General features: G+C 42.0%; 1 protein-coding gene across 4 annotated transcripts in view; it reads right to left on the bottom strand.

Annotated features, from left to right (window-relative positions):
- The window catches only part of SNRK (SNF related kinase), a 65,714-nt gene extending 65,310 nt beyond the window's left edge, over nucleotides 1-404 (bottom strand). For all 4 annotated transcript variants that reach the window (XM_025376753.1, XM_025376751.1, XM_025376749.1 and 1 more), the window contains exon 1: nucleotides 240-404. The gene's annotated coding sequence lies outside the window, so the exon portion shown is untranslated. The remainder of the gene's footprint in view (nucleotides 1-239) is intronic.
- Nucleotides 405-20,685: the final 20,281 nt, after the last annotated feature.

The following is a 20,685-nucleotide window of genomic DNA, read 5'->3' on the forward strand; positions in this document are numbered from 1 at the left end:
CGCCGCCCCGCAGCCCAGGCCGCGCCGCGGGGTCCGGGCCGCCGCAGCCCGGGCCCCGCGTCCTCCCGGGCCGCGCGCTGCGGCCGGCGCCGAGAGCGCAACTTACTTTCCGCCTGCGGCGAGCGCCCCGGCCCGGGCGCCCAGCCTGGCAACGGCGGAGGCTACTGAGGCGGCGGAGGCCGGTCCCACACCCCTGCCTACGGCCGCCGCGCCCCGCCGCGCTCCGCGCTCGCCCCTACCTCAGCCGGCAGGCAAGCGTCCGTCCGCAGCGGCCGCGGCGCCGACAACTCCCTCCCGGCCGCCGAAACCCCGCACCCAGCGCTAATCATAATACCGAGCGGGCTGCCGGCCGCGGGGAGGGGGGTGCCGGCGAGCTGCGCCTGCGCGGGCTGCGCGTCACTGTGACGCCAGCGCTGGGGCGGGGCCGCGGGAAGGGCGGGGCGGGGCGGCGCGCACCTGCGGCCGGCGCGCGGGCTGCTGTAGGGCATCCTGGCGGCTCCCTGACCCCGGCGAGTCGGGGCTGCGGCGGCTGGCGGGACAAAGCGGGCAAGGCGCCCAAGGAGGATGGAGGACGGGGGAGGAGGAAACACCAGGGACACGGAACAATGGCCGGGAAAAGTAGCGCGAGCTGTCAGGGGAAATCGGAGGGAAGGGACCGCGTCTCTACAGGACTGCGTCTTGGCGGCAGGGGGCAGGGAGCCGCACGCGCTTTACTCTTTGGTTCCCGCCCAGGCTTAAACAAGGATAAAAATAATTGTAAAAATACATACATATACACACATACACGTATGTATATACATATATGTACATAATATGATTTTTTTTCCTCTGTAATTCTTCTCGCTGGGAATCTAATTTGAAAAAATTCTGTTGATTTTGTTATTTAAGCAAAATTGGAAAAGCCCAACATCTGAATGCAGTGCTGGCCTTAAAGGTCAGCGGGAGACACAGGCCCGGCTAGGCAGCCTCTGGCAACAGCATAGAAAAGTAAACGGTCGTGGAAACATATGAAAGCACATGAAGTCAGAGATTTAAAACATGCCAGGCATTAACCGTAGCCCTGGATGGTTCAGTGGTATGGTCGCCTGGCCGGGTTGCTCTGGAAGGGAGCTTCGGGATGGCCGCAGAGGATGAGAGGGGACTCCCGACTCCCACCCCTGGAAGCATGGCATGCAATAGAGACCAGCTCTTCGGGGTTCCTGGAAGGCAGCACCAACAAACCAGACACTGGATTTCTCCAACCTGCTTTTCCGCTTCTGTTCCCACGTTGTGTCCACCCTTCCCCAAGAAAGGACCCCTAGCAAAGGACACAAGCCAGAAGAGCTGCTTAGATGCTGCAAGCTTGGTTGAATTGACTGGACTGCGGAGAGAAATCTAGATGGTTTTAGCAAATCTCTGTCGACCTGCAAATGTCAAAAGCCTTTTAGTTTCTATGACATCAACTTTACTTGTCTGAAGATGATTGGGAAGCAGGAGTGGATTATTGGGAGGTGCAAACAGTTTGATTCTTAGGGTAATAACATGGGGTTTTCTGATCGAGGGGGACTTCCAGTTACCCTAATGCCCTTGCATCAGATGGTGGAAGGGCACCAGGGAAAGCCTCAGATTAGGCCTCTGCGCCTTAGGGTCCCACCTGGGATCACTCTGACTTGAAAAGACCGTAAAAGAATCATCTCATTTTGACATGGAAATCGTAACTGTAGCAGCATATTAAGCAAGAGCTCCTAACTTGGATTTGTAGAATTTTTTCCTTTGTTGCTAGAAAGCAGGAAGACCATGCACTTTTCTCCTCAGGGACATATCACTATGCGGGAACTCTGTAGCCAGCTAAAGGGAGAAAATACCACTGCAAGGGTCTCCCAGGGAATTTCCAGTGGTTGAAGGCCTCCACCCCCAGGTCTGTAGTCCCTGAGTTATATCAGTAACTACAGAACAATGACTAATATATAAGCTCTTGAAAAATAGAGTGTTTATATTGCTACTGTTTAGGTTTTGAATGAATTTTCTAAGGAAAAGGCATAAGAATAGCAAAACAAATGAAAAAGGGCAAAATAATAAATTGATTTAAATGAAGTTGGCACCAAAACTCTTCTAGAGAAGGATGCAGTACTGGCCACATGGTAAATCATTTATTCATCCCCAGTATATCTTAGGTAGCTGAAGTGCTGCTGGCAAGAACGTGACCCATTTTTGGTTCCACACCATAAATGTGGTGACATGATCTGATTATGCTTGGGCAATATTTAAAAATATTCAAGTACAAATTAATATAGTATTACTTAACTTGGAATTTAAGCAAATGTGCTTATAGTCAGTGAAGAAACCCCTTTTCCAATCTGCCCTGGGGCTTTCTCCAACACACTGCTTTTTTAATGTTGGGTCTTTTTATGGACCTGTAAGAAGCTTTAATTAGATGTACAGCGTTCTACAAAACGACAAGATGAAGCATGCGTGCTTGTATTACAGTCTCTGTGATTCAGATCTCAAAAATAACATAATGCCACCAGTTTAAGGAAGATGTTGTTTATTGGAAGGAAACCAGGGAGGTGCTACAAATTAGATCAAAATGTGAAAATTGAGCAGATTGACGAAAGAATTGTCATTTTCATCTTTGGAACCCCAAAAGCAGCATATGTAATCTTCTCTGGATATTGTTAGTTTTTGTAATTTATTTCAAATTTTAAAATAAATGTATTTAAAATGACAGACATTGAATATTCATACACAGTTCAATTTTGAGTTGTGACATTTTATTTAATAACATTCCCTTTTACATATTTAATTAGTTATTTCATATATTTATACTTGTACATTTCTAGATCCTGGCTTCACCCCAGTAGGATCAAAATAATACTTAATTGGAATGACCTAAAGAGTTCCTCAAAGACTCCTTCACCGCCCTATTGGCATCAGTTAACATCTTCTACTCTTTTATCTCAGATGTCAGTTAAGGTCCTGTGTGTGCGTGTGTATGTGTGCGTGTGTGTGTGTGTGTGTGTGTGTGTGTGTGTGTGTGTGTGTGATTTTTGATAGTTGCAAACAAGGATTGGAAATGCCAGTCCTTAACTCTGCTTGTTTGCAACCAGTGAACTAGAAGATAGGACAGACGTTGACATTTAACCCCATCTCTACTGCTAAGAGCAAGATGGCTTTGGGAAAGTTGCATAACCTTCTATAGGTTTCTTCTGTAAAATGAGAAAGACAGTGATGATAATAATACCTTTCCTATAAGTTTGATGTAAAGCAGCGGTTCTCAAAGTCTGCTCCCTGGACTAGCAGCATCAGCTTCTCCTGGGAACTGGATTGAAATGCAGATTTTCCAGTTCTACCTCAGACCTACTGAATCAGAAACTCTGATTTCTCTGTTTTAAGACTTGCAGGTGATTCTGAGACAGGTTAGAGTTTGAGAACCAGAGTTGATAAGATTGAGTTTATATAAAGTATTAGAACACAGGCTGGCATACAGTAAGCAGTATATTAATGAATAGTGTTTAATGTGTGCAATATGATCTTGCCGAAATATACAAAGTCTAATTTAGGCCAAAAGAAGCATGTCCATGTTGTTCTTCCAACAAATAAATCCTGATAAATCCCTTATCTAAAAACTTCAATACAGCCTACCAAGCCCTTCCTGATCTGGTCCCTGGCTTCCTCTCCTGCACTTTCTTTTCTGCATATGTACCCTGTCTCCAACCTTCCCAGTTCTCAGAAAGAGAATTGACTTTTCACACCTCCCAGCCTTTGTCTATTCTGTTCCTTCTGTCTGGAAATGTCACCTACTCGTTTTCTCCACTTTCTACATCTGCAGTTTCCTGAATTCCTACTTACCCATCAAAACCCAGCTCCCGTGTCACATCCTCTGTGCTACTCCTAACTGTCCCACTCCAGTCAGAGCCAGGAGTTCTCTGGGACCCCATACCATCCCACTCATAGTATCATACAGTTTTGTAACTTTATTGTTCCATTTTCTCCCTTTGGATCTTAATCTCCGGGGGGGACAAGGATTGTGTTTTATTCCAATTTCTATTCCTGCCACCTAGCACTGAGGTTGCAAATAGGCAGTCCCAGGTCTTTTCACCCACAGACATGTGGCATTATTTTTCCCCACATAGGTTCTTTAAGAATTTGAATTAGTTGAGAACATTTTTATTAAATTGGGAGATTTAATACTTTTAACAGTTTTATTGAAGTATAATCTGCATACCATAAAATTCAATAATATGTGGACAATTCAATGGTTTTTTAGTAAATTTATAAAGTTATTCAGCCATCGCCCCAATCCACTTTTGAAATATTTTCATGTAGGTTGGGAGAGGTGGCTCATGCTTGTAATCCCAAAACTTTGGGAGGCAGAGGTGGGAGGATCATTTGAGGCCAGGAATTCAAGAACAACCTGGGCAACACAGAGAGACCCCGTCTTCACAAAAATAATAACAAACATTAGCTGGGCGTGGTGGCATGCACCTTCGTCCCAGCTACTTGGGAAGCAAAGGTGGGAGGATCACCTGAGCCCAGGAGGGCAAGGATGCAGTGAGCTGTAATCTCACCCCTGCACTCCAGCTTGGGCAACAGAGTGAGACCCTATCTCAAAAAAAATTTTTTTTATCAACCCCAAAAGGTATCTCCTGTGCACATGCAATCAATCCCACTCCAACTTCCAGCCCTCAACACATACCATCTGTTATCTGTCTCTACAGATTTGTGTTTTTCTAGAAATGTCATATAATTGGAATCATACGATGTGTACTCTTTTGTGTCTGACTTCTTTCATGTAGCATAATGGTTTTCAATCTAGCATGTATCAGTAGTTCATTCCTTTTTGTTGCTAAACAGTATTCCTTTATATGGATATATTCGATTTTCTTTATCCATTCATGTGATAAACATTTCATTTATTTCCAGATTTTTGCTATTATGGATACTGTTGCTATGACTATTTAAACCCTTAGTGGGGACATATTTTCATTTCTTTTGGGTACATTGCTGAGTGGAATTTTGGGGTCATGCAATAACTCTACGCTTTAAGAAACTGACAAATTATTTCTGAAATGACTGTACCACTTTACATTCCCACCAACAATGTATGAAGGTTCTAGTTTTTCCACATCCTTGCCAACACTTGGCATTGTTAGACTTTTAGATTATTACCATTCTAATACATGTATAGCGGTATCTCCTGATTTTCATTTGCATTTCCCTAATGATTAATGATGTTCATTAGCTTTCCATGTGATTTTTGGTCATTCATATATCTTCTTTGATAAATGGCCTTTTCAAATATTTTGCCCATTTTTAATTGTGTTGTTTGTCTTATTGTGTTGTAAGAATTTTTTATGCTTTTTGGATATAAGTCCTTAATTAGATATGCGATTTGCAAATATTTTCTCCAGGCCATGGCCTCTCTTTTCATTTTTAAAATGATGACTTTAGAAGTTATAAAGTTTTGAATTTTGGTGTATTCCAATTTGTCAGATTTTTCTTTCATGAATCATGGTTTGGTGTCATATCTAAGAAATTTTGCTTAAGCAAAGGTCACAAAGATTTTCTCCTCTGGTCTTTTCAAGTTTTATAGTTTTAAGTTTGGCCTTTAAGTCTGTGATCCATTTTGAATTTATTTTTATTCATGATGTGAGGTTTAGAGGCTATGGGTTTTTTTTTTTTTTTCATTTGATTTTTGCTTATGGATATTTAATCATCCCAGAATCATTTATTGAAAATGGTATCCTTTCCCAATTAAATTGCCTTGGCAATTTGTTGACAATCAACTTAATGTAAGGATTTTCTATTCATTTTTATTGATCTATATGGCTATTCTTACAACATTATGATCCAGTCTTGACTATTATTATTATATAGTAAGTTTTGAAAATGAGTAGAGTAAGTCTTCCATGTATAGTGTTCTTTTTCAAAATTGTTTTACTATTCTAGGTATGTTGCATTTCCATGTAACTATAGGATGAACTTGTCAATTTCTACAAAAAAAATTGTTGACTTTTAGAAATTTTGAATAAGATTATGTTATATGAATAGATCAATCTGGGGAGAATTATCATCTTAACAATAATGAGTCTTTCAATTCATGAATATGATATGTATAGTCAGTTTCTTTTCTTTTCTTTTTCTTTTTTTTTTTTTTTTTTGAGACAGAATTTCACTCTTGTTGCCCAGGCTGGAGTGCAATGGCACAATCTCGGCTCGCTGCAACCTCTGTCTCCCAGGTTCCAGCGATTCTCCTGCCTCGGCCTTCTGAGTAGCTGGGATTACAGGTGCTTGCTACCGCGCCCAGCTAATATTTTGTAGTTTTAGTAGAGACGGGGTTTCACCACATTGACCAGGCTGGTCTTGAATTCCTGACCTCAGGTGATCCACCTGCCTTGGCCTCCCAAAGTGCTGGGATTACAGGCGTGAACCACCGTGCCTGACCAGTCAGTTTCTAATTGTTACTTTTTCCCCCTCATCTTGAGTCCCATTTTCCTGTTTCTTTCCATGTCTTGTATTTTTTATTAAAAACTGTACATTTAAAATGATATGTTGTAGTAATTCTGGATTCTGATTTTCTCCTTTGAAAGCTTTCCCCCCTTTTCATTAGTAGCTTGCCTAAATTTAATCTGCAGCATCTTCCCTCACGGTGTGCAGCACATGACTCTGCTCAGTTGTTTTGTTCTTAGTTTTATTTTTTAGTCTAGCTTCCCCATGGTTGACTCTGTATCTGCATATCTTAACGGTCAGCCAATGATTGGGTAGACATTGCGTCCAAACCCATAAGGTTTCCACACTTTGCTGATGAATCTGTGCATGAATTGAAAAGCAAGGTAGTTTTCAAGCCTATTTCAGCATTTACTCTCTGCTAAACCCTTTCAGGTCTCTCCCTGGCACATGTGCTTACCTTCCCAGTCAGCCAGGGATGTGAGGAAAGCTTATCTATCTAGTCCCTCAACGGCTCTCTTCTTTACATGCTCTTCCTTTTACATTTTTGTTGGTTCATTCCTTACACCAAGGATTGCAGGCTCAGACTAACCAAGCTATGTATTTTCCCCCTCTGTTTCCTACCATGTTTACTACTTTTACAGATAATACTACAGGGCGTGGGTTTGTGCCCTCCACTCCAAATCAAATGAGCTCTTTCAAAACAACACTACTGGTTTTCATAGCCAGTCATGCCCTGGTAAACACTATCTCACCAACTGAGCTGAGGATTGGACTGGGGAATGGAATACATACTTCCACTATTAATATCTGAAGTTTTAGAATTTCTTCATGAACAAGTATTTCTCTTTTTTCGTTTTTCAGTTTTGTTTTGTTCATTTGATTTTGGTCTATTTCTAGTGTTCTGAAATCATTGTTTTTGCCAGGCACTGTGGCTTACGTCATAATCCATGCAACTTGGAAGGTAGAGGTGGGAGAATGACTTGAGGCCAGGAGGTTGAGATCAGTTTGGGTAACATGGTGAAATCCCATCTCTACAAAAATTAAAATGTTTAAAAATTTTCAAAAAAGAAATCATCGTTTTTGAAAACTGTGATAGGCAGAATTCTAAGAATGACCCTCAATGACCCTTGCCCTTGTATAATCTCTACCCCTTTGAGTCTGGGTGAAACCTGTATATATGATGAGATGTCATTCCTGTGATCTGTAATACCGGCACACCTCACAGATACTGCAGGTTCAGTTCCAGACCACCTCATTAAAGTGAGTCACCCAGCTTTTTTTGTTTCCCAGTGCATGCGAAAGTTATGTTTATACTCTACTGTAGTCTATTAAGTGTATATTTTTAAAAATGTACACAACTTAATTTAAAAATACTTTATGCTAAAACTGCTAACAATCATCTGAGCCCTCAGTGAGTTGTAATCTTTTTGCTGGTGGAGGGTCTTGCCTCGATGTTGGTGGCTGCTTACTGATCAGGTTGGTGGTTGCTGAAGGTTGGGGTGGCTGTGGCTGTTTCTTAAAATAAGACAACAATGAAGTTTGTCGCTTCAGTTGACTCTTGCTTTCACGAAAGAATTCTCTGCAGCAGGTGATGATGTTTGATAACATGTTACCCACGGTCAGACTTCTTTCAAAATTGGAATCAATTCTCTCAGACTCTGCTGCTGCTTTATTAACTAAGTTTATGTTGTATTCTAATCCTTTGTTGTCGTTTCAACAATATTAACAGCATCTTCATCAGGAGTAGGTTCCATTTTAAGAAACCACTTCTTTGCTCATCCATAAGAAGCAACTCGTCATCCATTCAAGTTTTATCTTGAGATTACCGCAATTCAGTCACTTCTTCAGGCTCCACTTCTGATTCTAATTCTCTTGCTATGTCCACCATATTTGTAGAGACTTCCTCCACTGAAGTCTCAAACCCCTCAAAGTCATCGATGAGGGTTGGAATTGACTTCTCCCAAGCTCCTGTTAATGTCTGTATTTTGACCTCCTCCCGTGAATCATGAATGTTCTTTTTGTTTTGTTTTGATACAGGGTCTCGCTCTGGTCACCCAGCTGGAGTGCATTGGTACAAACAGGGATCACTGTAGCCTTGATCTCTTAGGCTCAAGTGATCCTCTTGCCTTAGCCTCTCAAGTAGCTGGGACCACAGGCTCGTGCCACCACATCTTGCAATTAAAAAAAAAAAAAAATTTGTAGAGATAGGGTCTTACCATGTTGCCCAGGCTGGTCTCAAACTCCTGGGCTCATGTGATCCTCCCTGCTTGGTCTCCAAAATGCTGGGATTACAGGCGTGAGCCACTGTGCTTGGCCATATGAATGTTCTTAATGACATCTAAACTAGTGAGTCCTTTCTAGAAGGTTTTCAATTTCCACCCGAGGAATCACTATCTATGGCAGCTATAGCCTTACAAAATATACTTCTTTCCTTCCTTCCTTCCTTCCTTCCTTCCTTTCTTTCTTTCTTTCTTTCTTTCTTTCTTTCTTTCTTTCTTTCTCTCTCTCTCTTTCTTTCTCCTTCTTTCCTTTCCTCCTCCCCCTCCTCCTCCTCCTCCTCCTCCTCCTCCTCCTTCTTCTTCTTCTTCTTCTTCTTCTTCTTCTTCTTCTTCTTCTTCTTCTTCATCTCCTCCTCCTCCTCCTTTTTAGAAGGTAGACAGAGTCTTGCTCTGTCACCCAGGCTGGAGTGCAGTGGCATGATCATGGCTCACTGCAGCCTCGACCTCCCAGACTTAAGAGATCCTCCCGCCTCAGCCTCCTGAATAACTGGGACCACAGGCATGTGCCACCATGCCCCACTAATTTATTTTTATTTTTCACACTGATGGGTCCTCCCTATTTTGCCCAGGCTCCATAATACACTTCTTAAACAATAAGACTTAAAAGTAAAAATTTCTCCTTGATCCGTGGGTTGCAGAGTGGTTGGTGTCTATGGCAATTTCTTCCAATGAAAGACTGTCTCTTCTACGTTGCAAATCTGTTGTTAAAGTAACCAGCTTCATCAATAATGTTTGCTAGATCTTCTGGCTAACTTGCTGTAGCTTCTCCATCAGCACTTGTGCTTTTACGTTATGGAGATGGCAAAAAAAAAAAAAACCCTCATGAACCAACTTCCGGTAGCTTCAAACTTCCTTCAGCAGTTTCCTCACCTGTCTCAGCCTTCATAGAATTGAAGAGAGTTAGGACCTTGCTCTGAATTAGGCTTTGACTTAAGGGAATATTGTGGCTGGTTTGATCTTCTATCCAGACCACTAAAACTTTGACCATATCAGCAATAAAGCTGTTTCAGTTTCTTATCATGCATGCATTCACTGGAGTAGCACTTTTAATTTCCTTCAAGAACTTTTCCTTTGCAGTCATAACTTGGCTAACTGTTAGGTGCAAGAAGCCTAGCTTTCAGCCTATTTCAGCTTGATATGCCTTCCTCACTAAGCTTAATTATTTCTAGCTTTTGATTTAAAGTGAGAGATTGCCACTCTTCCTTTCACTTGAACACTTAGGAGACCACTGTAGGGTTGTTAATTGGCCTCATTTCTGTATCGTTGTTTCTCAGGGAATAGGGGAGCCTGAGGAAAGGGAGAGAGATGGGGGAATGGTTAGTTGGTAGAGCAGTCAGAAGACACACATTAAGTTTGCTGTCTACTATGGGCACTGTGTGTGGTGCCCCCAAACAATTACAATAGTAACATCAAGATCACTGACCACAGATCACCATAAAAGATAAGGTACTGATGGCAAAGCTTGAAACATTGTGAGAATTACCAAAGTGTGACACAGAGACACAAGGTGAGCACGTGTGATTGGAAAAATGGTGCCAATGGAGTTGGTTGATGCAGGGTTGCTACAAACCTTCAACTTATTAAAAAAACCTATTATGGGTTGCCACAAACCTTCAATTTGTAAGAAACCTATTGTCTGTGAAGTGCAATCAAGTGAAACACAATAAAATAAGGTCTGTCTGTATTTTATAGCAAAAGGGAAATTATCTGATGGGCCTAATATAATCAAGTGAGCTCCTTTGAATCAGAGAATTTCTCCTGCTGGTGGGAAGAAGGGGGAAGTCAGAGATTCAAAGCATGAGAAGAATTAAAAATGTTCCATTGCTGGCTTTGAAGATGGAGGGCCACATACAAAGGACCAGAGTGCAGCTTCTAGAAGCTAAGTGATTCCCAGCCAACAGCCAGGAAACAGGACATCAGTCCTATAGCTGCAAGAAATTGAATTCTTCCAACAACCTGAATGAAGCAGTTTCTTTCTCAGAACCTCCAGGTAAGAGACCAGTCTGGTAAACACTTTGATTTCAATCTTGTGAAGCACTAGGCAGAGGACCCAGTAGAGTCTACCTGGACTTTTGACCTACAGAAAAATGAGGTAATGAATGTGTGTTTTTGAAGCTGCTGTTTGTGGTAATTTGTTATGCAGCAATAGAAAACTAATATGACAACTTTGTCCAGGTTGACTCTGCCATAGCTAGAAGTCCTACCTCCTGGCAGAGTTAATTTTGAAAAATAAAATAAAGATTTCTGGCTTCTCTTGAAAAAGTGGAAGGTCTTGCAACTTGAGATTTGAATTTCTAACATCTGCCAGAACTCAGCAGCACTTTCCCTGTGCTCCTTGTTTAACAGGGTCTAGGGCCTGCAGTTCATCTGCTTTTGTCCTTCACTGCAGGCCTACATCTCCAATTATAGGCCTGGCTGATATGGTTTGGGTTTTTCTCCCTGCCCAAACCCAAATATCATGTCGAATTGTAATCCTCAAAGTTGGAGGAGGGGCCTGGTAGGAGGTGATTGGATTATGGTGGTGGTTTCTAATGGTTCAGCACCATCTCCCAGTGCTGTTCTCCTGACAGAGTTCACACGAGATCTGGCTGTTTAAAAGTGTACAGCACCTCCCCACTCTCTCTTCCTCCTGCTCCAGCCACGAAAGACAGGCCTGCTTCCCCTGGGCCTTCCACCATGATTGAAAGTTTCCTGAGGCCCCCTCAGAAGCCATCATGCTTCCTGTACAGCCCCCAGAACGGGAGCCAATGAAACCTGTTTTCTTTATAAATTTCCCAGTCTCAGGTATTTCTTGATAGCAGTGTGAGAATGGACTAATGCACTGGCTTTGGAACATCTGAATCCGTAACACCTGATCAGCACAACCTAACTGGTAGTAAGTGCTCAGTATTTGTTGAATGAGTGAACAGGCAACAAGTAGGAGATTTTTACACATGAGCATGTGAATGGACATTTGGGATGACCAAGGCTGATGGCAATGTATCCTTTAGTGCACTTAGGGAAGGGTGAAGGACACTGGCCACAAAGCCTGTCCACCTGAAGAATTCCTGGAAGTCCCATCAAGAACTTTCACTTGCATCTCATCTCATTGGCCAAAAGAGTGTCAAATGACCAGCCCTAGTTCCAAAGAAGACTGGGAAATATAGTTTCAGCTCATCACATGCCACCCCAGCTCCAACAAGGAAATCAGGGTTCTGATAGAAAAGAGAAAAGGGAGGGTAATACTGGGTTAACTGACTATCAGTCTCTACACTCAGATCATGAAAAAAGAGGAAAACCAGCACCCAAAAAGCTTCCTTCTCATGATTATCCCAACAAGGGTAACCACTACCTGATTTCTTACAACACTGTTTAGTGCTACCTCTTCTTCAACTTCATATGCATGGGATCATACAAGTGGGTTCTTCTGTGTCTGACTTTTTTTACTTGCAGTAGGAATATTAAAGGAAAAAAAACAGTATCAGAGCAGCTGAAATTTTCTAATAAGAAATGTATGAATTAGCTTTGAGGAAAGCAAGACTATCAGTGATGAAGTTACCCACCTCTGTTTCTTGAGTTAGTTATCGTTAACTACCCATTTGTCCTTGAGACAGGGAAGGTCAAGAGAAATGACAGGAAAGAATAGTGACAAGGGTTTTTTCTCATGGAAAGTATTCAAGACACTTTAAAAATGGGGGTCATATGACCCCTAAATGGATGGACACAAAGTAGAGGGCCCTAGTGCTGGCTAGAGTAGGGTCCTTGGGCCCCCACCAGGCCAGGCCTTCGCCCTTAGTTGTTGGATTTGGGGGAGGTCTTGTCTGGACTTCCAAAAGGTACCGGGATAACCAAGGCAGTAGGACTTGGGGGCTCCAGGCAGTGGCCATTTATCAGTTAGTGCAGAATAAGCTTAGTGTTTTAACATCAGTACTGAGTGCTGCCGAACATTTCCCTTTCTCTGTACTAAACAGTGTGAAGCCGGACAGCCTCTGGTGAGACTGTGACCATAAGGTATTCCACCATCACGAGGAATCACTGTAGCTCAAATGAAGCGTGTGATTTGATGAGGGTGAGATGGATCCGTCCCTTTAGAGACAGGAGGAAACGGGACACTAGGCAGTGCAGACCCTGCCATTGGACTTGACATCTGATAACTGAACAGAGCTGAGCTGAAGCATCGTGGCCTGGAGGTCAAAACAGCTGACGCTTACTTCCTTAGGTGGTCTTAAAAATAAAGCTTTACTAATTTTCAGATCACAATTCTCTTTAACTTTTCTACTCTGCTTCAAAATTAGAAAGTGTTAGACATGTAACATTGACAATAATAAAAACAGGGTAAGGCAAGTTGATTCAGGACCAAGACCACTCTCCCAGAAACAGTAGCCCTATATTCACTCTCAAACCCCACTCCCTTGCCTGGCCTATAGAGACTAGCAAAACTAATTGCTCACTTTCCTATCCATTTTTGCAGATAGTGGTGGCCATAGAATCTGGTTCTAGCCAATAGATCCAGATGGAATTCAACTGTGGGGCAAGGGAAAGGGTTTGTGGAAAGCTTTTGTTTTTCTCATATAAAGGGACAGCTGCAGCTGGTTCTGGCCTTCCCCTGTCCTCCTGCCCTGATGGTGGGCATGATGCCTGGAATAGGAGCTGCCATGTTGAAGCCATGAAGGAGTGGCTGGGAGAAGCATAGCCACGCTGGCTCTGGCCCTCATGAGCTGCTGAACAAATGCTAACAGCTGCCTGCTTCAGACGTTTTGTTCTGTGAATAAATGGAGAAATCTGTTCATTATGCTTCCTTATAGCTGAAAGCATTCCTAATGGATACAACTAATATAAACCATTACTTGTCATGGATAGGAAAAAGGGTGGAGGTAGGGGGTACAGCAAGGGTTTTCCAAGTCTGATTAATGCCTCAGAAAGAAACTGTGGATGTTTTTAGTTCCTGAAAGCACAGGAGGTATCAGAGACTGTTGGGATCAGATCAAAACAGCACAGAAGCCAACTTGAAGGGCCTTCCACTGGCCAAGGAGGGGATAATCTGAGCATTAAAAAAAAACCTACAATGAATTAAAATTTGTTGAAAATGGATAAATAAAGGGAAAGGTCAAGCAATTCTCCTGCCTTTCCTGTATGAACTGTATTTCAGAGTAACCAAAGAGATGATAAGGAGTTCTTTAAGGAAGAATCCCAGTTAATAAAGACAGAAGGAATGATAGAACTAGAAAATCACCAATTCACAGCATGTAATGAAGTAATGAATCTAGTCAATGACCATCAATAACCATTAGGTAAAAGGATGACAGAGAACTGTTAATAATGGATAGATCAGGCTAAGAACACTTAAACCCACTGCTCAATTTTCACATCTCTTAAAGTGGAACAATTGGACATGTCCCATAGCATGTGATACATTAGAAAGTACACACCATCTCCTATGAAGTTTTCTAGCCAAAAAACTGTTTTAAGAAGAATCGAATCCAGTTTACCAGAAATGGATGATCAAGCTAAATGACTTCAAGAAGAAACAATCAGATAAATTTAGCATGTGAGATATTCTATAGGAAAAATGACTCCTTTCTCTCCCTCCTCATATGAATGGCATAAAAAGAGGGAAGGTGGAAGGGGAAGGACTTGTAAAGTAAAAGAAACTTAAGAGTCCTTTCAATAAAATACATTGTTTATTGGGTACACATGGACACAAAGATAGGAACAATGAACACTGAGGATTCCTAAAGGGGGATGGAGGGAGGGGAGTCAGGATTGAAAAAAACTACCTATTGGATGGATACTATGTTCGCTACTTGGGAGATGGGATCATTAGAACACCAAAACACAGCATCATGCAATATGCCCATGTAACAAACCTGCACATGTACCCCCTCAATCTAAAATTTAAAAAGAAGATAGGTGCAGTGGCTCAAGCCTGTAATCCCAGAATTTTGGGAGTCTATGCAGGCGAATTACTTGTGCTCAGGAGTTCAAGATCAGCCTGTACAACATGGCAAAACTCCGACTCTACAAAACAAAATACATAAATTAGGCCAGATGTGGTGGCTCACACCTGTAATCTCAGCACTTTGGGAGGCCAAGGTGCGTGGATCACTTGAGGTCAGGAGTTTGAGACCAGCCTGGCCAATATGGTGAAACCCTGTCTCTACTAAAAATACAAAAAAATTAACCCGATGTGTCCTAGGATTTAGTCCTAGCTATTCTGAGTGCTGAGGCAGGAGAATTGCTTGAACCTAGGAGACAGAGGTTGCAGTGAGCTGAGATCAGACTATTGCACTCTGACCTGGGTGACAAAGCGAGACTCTGTCTAAGAAAAAAAAAAAAAAGTTAGCTAGGCATGGTGATGCGTGCCTATAGTCCCAGCTGCTGGGGAGGCTGAGGATCAATTGAGCACAGGAGGTTGAGGCTGCAGTGAGCCATAATCGTGCCTCTGCACTCCAGCCTGGGTGACAGAGTCAGACCCTATCTGAGAAAATGAGAGAATAGGCTGGGTGCAGTGGCTTACCCCTGTAATCTCAGCACTTTGGGAGGCAGAGACAGATTGCTTGAGCTCAGGAGTTTGAGACCAGCCTGGGCAATATGGCAAGACCTCATCTCTACAAAGAATAAAAAAATTAGCCAGGCATGGTGGTGCGCACCTGTAGTCCCAGTTACTTGGGAGGCTGAGACAGGAGGATTGCTTGAACCTGGGAGGTCGAGGCTGCAGTAGGCTGAGATTGCACCACTGTACTCCAACCTGGGTGACAACATGAGGCCTGGTCTCAAAAAAAAAAAAAAAAAAGGAAAGAAAGAGAGATAAAATAAAATTAAAAACCAATACCATGTTTAGCTTTTGTTTGGATACTGATTTGAATAAAAATAGTATTTGAGCTAATTAGGACAATTTTAATAAGTTTTGAGTATTATGTCCCATTATAATGGTAGTGTAGTTATGGTTTTACAAAGTTATTCTCTGATAGAGATACTTACTTAAATATTTCTGGATGAAATGAAATGATTCATGGAATTTGCTTTAAAACATTTCAGCAAATATTGTGTGTGGTAGAATAGGGAGGAAACAAAATCGGGTGTCACAAAAAGGGGTTTATTAAAATTTTTTCTCCACTTTTATACATAGTTGAACATTTTGTATAAAAAGTTTTTTAAGTGGTGATTATTTTTCCTTCCTGTATTCTAGATGGTAATAGCAGCGAAATGAAAAAGCAATAAAAAAATCCTGTCAGAGCCCGTGAACTATATTTCCTTTCTTCATAGTGTTATTTTCATAAAAGCTAAAGCAAATGCTACATTCACAAAACTAGGATATAAAGCAATACTATGTACCTGTAAAGTGTAGGATTTTATAAGTCCTTTTGCCCAGCATACTTCCATGTTCTTGTCCACCGTGGGACTCCCAGGATGGTTCTCTCCACTGCTCCATGTGTTCCCAAGAGCACTTTGCTCTTCCCATTGACATCTTTTGTTTTTTGTTGTTGTTGTTTTTTGTTTGTTTGTTTGTTTGTTTGAGATGGAGTCTCGCTCTGTCGCCCAGCGTGGAGTGCTGTGGAACAAGGTCAGCTGACCTCAACCTCTGCTTCCCGGGTTCAAGTGATTCTCCTGCTGCAGTCGCCAGAGTAGCTGGGATTACAAGCATGCACCACTATGCTTGGCTAACTTTTGTATTTTTAGTAGAGATGAGCTATGTTGGCCAGGCTGGTCTCGAACTCCTGGCCTCAAGTGATCTGCCTGCCTCAGCCTCCCAAAGTGCTGGGATTACAGGCGTGAGCCACCGGACCTGGCCTTCCCATTGACTTCTAACAACTTATTCATCCTCTTCCACCAGACTGTGAGCCGTCCTCCCATCTCCTACCAAGGACCAAGAATCAATTCCTATAATTATCTGCATTCCCCACATCTAGGGTGGTGTTAACACATAGTAGGTGCTCAATACATATTTGGGGAATATATAAACAGAACCCAATTCATTATGTTTTATATCTGTAGAGACTGAAACCCTAAAGGGTTTAAGTTCCTGAGCTAGGATGCAACTCATCAGAATAATAACCATTCCCAAGAACTGTAACTCCTGGTTCCTAATCCAGTGATACTTTTGAATCTAATTACTGATTCCAGAAGTCTTCCTCTTTATGGGAATATCCTTCCTCTACCAGTGCCAAATGTGTCATTTTGAATGCCTCCCACCCCAACCCCCAATTCTCACAACAAACTCAATGTTCTCTGCGATGATAGTTTTGGATCCTTCTAGAAGACATTACTGAAATTGTTTTAGGCAGGGGAGATTATAAGTAGTTACATACTTTGGGAGGCCGAGACGGGCGGATCACGAGGTCAGGAGATCGAGACCATTCTGGCTAACACAGTGAAACCCCGTCTCTACTAAAAAATACAAAAAACTAGCCGGGCGAGGTGGCGGGCGCCTGTAGTCCCAGCTACTCAGGAGGCTGAGGCAGGAGAATGGCGTAAATCCGGGAGGCGGAGCTTGCAGTGAGCCGAGATCCGGCCACTGCACTCCAGCCTGGGCGACAGAGCGAGACTCCGCCTCAAAAAAAAAAAAAAAAAAAATTAAGTAGTTACATAACACAGACAACATGGTGTTGTTTTTAATAATAATAATAAAAGGGAAATCCTTAGCACTAGTGTTTTCAGAACCATTAACTCTTCCTTTATTTCTGCTCTAGCTTTGAATTTGCTGAACCAAGGAAAAGAAACCAGGAAATTACTTGGTTTACTTGTTGCTTGACTTTTGGCCCCCAAGTCATGGCCATACACTGTGTGCCTGACAGTACACTCCTGACTAAAACCAACCTTGGTTTTCTCCAAGCCTTGCTGGTTACTCCGAGCCAGGCTATGGTCAGAGGTCATACTCAGCTACTCCATCCAGCTCACCTTCAGGAAAGACCTCTTTTTTCTGATGCCCCCTAAAGTTACAAACCACAATTTTGTAGCCCTCCAAAGTTACACACCCAGACACCCATCTCCTACCTTCATTGCTTACTTCCGTGACCCTCAGGTCTTAGCTTCAGTGTCAAATCCTCCCCACTTCCATCTGGATTGGGTGGCCTACTTTCTACCTTCTGTTCCCATAACACAACACAAATCATCTGTCATGGATCTTCCAATGTGCTATTACAATAATCTCTTAATTTCATACTAATTTGTAAACTTTTCTCTAACACAGGGACTAAAAGTCTCTTACCATTGAATCCCCAGTGACTTACACATGGTAGCTACTCAATAAACACTTTTCAGTGAATATACCAAGTAGTTAAATGAATGACTTTCAAGATTCAAGAGTCTAGTAGTTAAGACCTTAAATTTAGACTATCCTACTTGTTAAGGTGTTTAAAACAAACAAACAAACAAACAAACAAACAAAAAAAACCCTTTTGTCCCCAAGATTTAAGTTCATAATGTTGAAAGGGAGGAACCATAGTCTTCAGAAAGTGGTGAAAAGATTTGGTATAAGAAGTGGAATGAGTTATACAGGCATCCATCATCCCTCCTTTTTTCTTTAAGAAGACACCTTCTCTGGAATGACTGGAGGAGGTCATTTGATTTGTCCTCCTCATCTGATCCACGTCTGCCTCTTTTAACGGAGGAAAATTGAGGGTGTGGATAGTGAGGAAGGGAACAAAGGTTGCTGGAAAGAGCTGAACTCTTCTTTTCTGACACTTACGCACTCCTGATGCTACATGAGAGCCTGACTCATCCAGAAAATGACTAAACTCAGATCCCTAATCTGTACTGGGGCCCCACCCAACAAGGGCCCATTGCCTATACCTGATGCTAATTACTAGATATCGATCTGCAATAAAGAGGATGGGTGTGGATTATTCATGACAATCCCCATACTTCCCAAAAGTAAACTCTCAGTTGTTCAAGGTGATGGAGTACTTGTGGAAGCTCAGAGACAAGGGAAGGGCCAGAAAAATACCCGAATCTTAACTGAGAGTGCAAACAGGATAATTCCTTATAACCAGTGAGCTATATCTAACCCTACTCTAAATGAAATCAACCAAAGGGCCTAATTCAGCTCTCTGGAGTTGCTAATCCTGGTCATAAACTAGGAGAAAAAGTCACTAGACTAAACCAATTGAGGTTTAATGAACATAAAATGTACTGTCTGCAAATGTCCAAAAACTCAAGACCACATCATTCAAATCATTAATATTGTTTAAAGTGTCCTCTCAATAGATGCACCCATCGTTAGTTCTGGTAGGAAAATGTCAGTTCCATAATCATCATCATCATTTTATTCAATATTCACAATAACCTGCCCAAGCTGAAAGGCCACTGGGAAAGGAGAAAACCTAGGGACTCTTGGCTATGTTCAGAGCTCAGAGCCAGTTACCCCATCAACCTAAACACTGGCGACATGAAAACTCTAAGCCATATCTTGCTGTCAAGGAGGTTGCTGCTCATTTGCTGCCAAGGTGTTGTAGAATAAGTGCCAGTACACAGTGCAGACATGCAAGAGCTTTAGATTTAAGATATAGAGGAAAAAAGAAGACTCTGTAAGCAGATGCATGTGTTGCTTTTGACTGGTACAAAATTTTTGCCTCTGCAATGCTTCTATAGCTCTGCAGTTTAAGTTCTATGAGGACAGGAATCTCGTGGATTTTGTTCACCATTGTAGCTCCAGCCCCTTTCATTGATGCAAGGCTCAGAGTAAGGGCTCCGTAAATATTTATTATGTGGATGAACCAATGCCGTGTATGCTGGCATGAATGAATGACACAAATCTGTATCATGTATTAGATATTTTGGGAAAGAAAACTGAGAAGCAAGGAAGTGAATTTATTAATTTGAGGTTAGGGTCACCAGCCCAGCTTGTGGCTGATGGCACTCATTATACTTAGTTGTTCATAAAACACAGTCAAACTCCTGTTCCTCTGTCTGGGTGTTCCTCTAATATTTTCTAGAAGTTATGAAAATATAGAAACACTTGACTGAATGACATATACATGTCAAATTAAAGAGAAAATGAATCAATGTTCAAAAAGCAACTATTACTATTCACAAAATTATAGAAACAAAGATTATTTCATGGGAGGGGTAGAAGCAGGGCATACGACATGGATTTCGACGTCTTCAGCAGTGAAGCGACAACCTCCCATCTCCTTTCTGCGATTCCACGCTACTTCCTTGATCTGTAGGCACAGTGTATGCCAGTTGCTTTTCTTATATTAGTAGACGACATAACAAAGAATTTATATAGGTCACAGAATATTTTAAAATTCCAAACAGAAGAACTGTTAATGAATTTAGTTTGGAGTGTCTTGCCACCAGAAAAATGACAGACCTTTCCTAAACACCTTTGGCTGTTTGCTCATCAAAAAAGTGACACATTTTCTCTCTGTAAAAAGTGTCAAAGAAAAAAGAAAAAAAAAGACTGAGTGCAGTTGCGTCCTGATGTACTGAGGGCTAGGACTGTTTTTAAATTCAATATATATTGAATTGAATGTAACTCCAGAGAACCAAGAGAAAGCTCCACTCAGAAAAGGTAGATGAGGTCAGCTTCCTTTTGTTTCATGTCAGAGAAACTTCACAAGGTGAAAATTGAATGCCGAGGCCTGGGCACATTCTTACCCATGGATGGAAAATGTTTGCCTGCCTTTTGTTTTGTTTTCAATAGTGCTTATGATGACTTCTCAGAAATTTCTGTCTCTGCCACTGCAACCTCTATTAAACCTTCCATAAGCCTTGGATAACACTCTGATGTACATATTTTAAACGTATAACAGGATTGACACAGTGCAAATCCTACCTGTAATTTCCTGAGATAAGTCCATTATAAATATGTGGGTTCAAACCAACATTTGAAGATGCCTCAGTCTGATCAGGTCCCTGGCTTACCAAGAACTCTGAATAGCAAATAAGGGAGAGCAGCAGACACTGACGTTGAATCTCGGGTTGTTATTTCATTGCTGTTCAAACTTGGTCAAGGCCTCAGGCTGGCATCTGTATTCCGAGGGTAATGCAAATA

This window comes from Theropithecus gelada, chromosome 2 (assembly GCF_003255815.1).
Source record: "Theropithecus gelada isolate Dixy chromosome 2, Tgel_1.0, whole genome shotgun sequence".
NCBI lineage: Eukaryota > Metazoa > Chordata > Mammalia > Primates > Cercopithecidae > Theropithecus > Theropithecus gelada.